Genomic DNA, 2,382 nt, shown 5'->3' with positions numbered 1-2,382 from the left:
CCAAAGAAATAGTCAAATTGACAATGTGGTGGTGGCCCCCTCCTCAGGTGACAATGTGACCGAGGCCCCAGAGGGTTACTTTTTTTTGTGTCCACACCCTCTCGTTGTCCTACGGCTTATGGTTTCCTCTTCACCCTTTCGTCTTAACCTTTCTCAATTATTACGAGATTAGCCTAGGTCAATTGGTTCCAAACTCCCATTAAATGTTGTTAGCTTTCCTCCTACAATGCCCCAAAATAAATGTCGCCCCCTACCTAGACTTCTTCAACTACCTCTTCCAAGTCACGAGCTCGTCGGCCCCCGCAAGCAAGGGCTTCGTGGTTTTCTCAGACCGTCCTCATATGAAAGTCCTTCAAGACATAATCTCCTCCAACCACCGTTGGAAACCTTCCTTTGTTTTCATCTCCGATGGGCCCCTACCTCCCTTTGTGTCCCCTTGGAACATCTGTTTCCGCAAGCACAAAACTCCTCGAGTATACCCTTCCTTATTGCATGATGCTCGCGCCTTCCTAGGGTCAGCTCCCGTACTCTATATAGAGCCTATGCTGAGTGAGGAGAACATAGAGGACCTGGGGTTCACACCGGGCACACCTCTTCCGCCCCCTAGCTTGTCCCCGCACCGACCCGGCTCCGGCCGAGCCCATTGATGTGGAGTCGGGCTCCAAAGACTCGGTTGAAGCTGAGGCCGATGGCTCGGCTTAGTTCTCTTTTGGGCTTGGGGCCGAGTCCTTCGCCGTGACCGAGTCCCCCAACTCGGTTGTGGTTGGGCCGAGCTCCAAGGACGTCACCAAGCCCTCTCTAGGGGCCCTTTCTCGATCCCGTCACAACGCCTAGAGGTTGTCTCCCCTTCTTTACTCTTTGCTTCGTTTTTTGCAAATTTAAATGTAAGCACTTATGCTAACCTCATAGTTGTTTTGTGGGTACATGTGAATCTCGCGCCATGGCGTCCCGTATGGAGAGGTCACGTGAGTCTAAGAGGCAAAGGACCACTGGAGGATGTACCCATATGACATGATAGGCTCCTACCGACCCGCGCCCCCGCTCCTTCGGTGCTTTCGACCTCTACACTTCCTACTCGGCCACCGCCCCCACCACCTTGGACGGCCTCTAGCCGCGTTCGTGGAGACCCCACGCGGACTTGCGAGTTGCTTCGCGGCTTGCTGCATTCCAATGGGCTAGAGACGGTCTTGGTTGACCACGCTGCTACTCAATTTTTTGAGATACCCCTATCTTTTGTCTTCTTGCCATATTAGTTTTCAATTATCTTACCCCATTTGTTTCCATACTGTCCTCCACTTTTCTAACCTCCATGGCGAGTATGAGGCTTCCAAGAGGCAGAACGCTGAGCTCTCCCAGGAGCTCTCCCGGCCGGGCTGTGTAGACTTTGGAGTCATAGAGGCAGTCCCATAGGCTTGAGTTGGAGGGGCTGAGAAACGAGATTACCCGTGCTGTTCCGACCTACATGGAGTTCGAGGGTTTCAAGCTAGACTCTATGGCCTATGCCCGAGGGCAGCGCCGTGAGGGGCTGCAGTTATGGGCGTTTGGGCCCTGCAGAGTCGCGACTCCTATTTTCGCGGCTGATCGACTGATGCCCCCGTGATGCAGTTTCAGCCGTTGGCTGTGCATGGGAGATCACCGACGGCCTGGCACGCATGAGCAAGATGGTGACGTGTGGCTGGGGTTGGCCAGATTGCCGCTGTCGAAGGTGGAGGGTTCGGACTGGAATTTTGAGGTGATGAAGCTGATGAGGTGATGTCGACATTAGGAGAAACAGCAGGTGACGCGTAGCTGGAGGTTGGGGAAGTAGATGAGATGATGAGAGGGCCCTGCGGTGTTCGGCCAGTGGTGTCTTCCATCAATGTCGAAAGAATTTCCGGAAAATATAAAAGACGAAGTTGACGCAGATTAGTACACTACAAGGCAAAGATAAGGCTTCATTATCTTCTCATCCATATATTATGAAAAGATAAGTATTATTATTATTATTATTATTATTATTATTATTATTATTATTATTATTGTTATTATTATTATTATTATTATTATTATTATTATTATTATTATTATTATTATTATTATTATTATTATTTAACTAATTTATGTGACCAACCACTAATTTATTCGAACTACTACATAATTTGGCAAGCTCCATGCTGCCACCCACATAATATGATATGGTACGCTCTGTGCTACCAATTGTATTGCAAGGCAAGCTCTGTGCTGCCACCTAAATTATGGTAAGCCCTGCACTACCTCTTACTGCAAGAGTCGCAACGAATAAATTTGGTGTTGGTCACAATAAAAACCAAACTTATGATTTCCACCAGAAATCTTGTTCTGAGTGTGACGGAAAATGACTTCCGCCAAAATGATTAGATTTTC

The sequence above is a fragment of the Ipomoea triloba genome, chromosome 14, assembly GCF_003576645.1.
Source record: "Ipomoea triloba cultivar NCNSP0323 chromosome 14, ASM357664v1".
NCBI classification, from domain to species: Eukaryota; Viridiplantae; Streptophyta; class Magnoliopsida; order Solanales; family Convolvulaceae; genus Ipomoea; species Ipomoea triloba.
Note: the sequence above shows the minus strand (reverse complement) of the source record.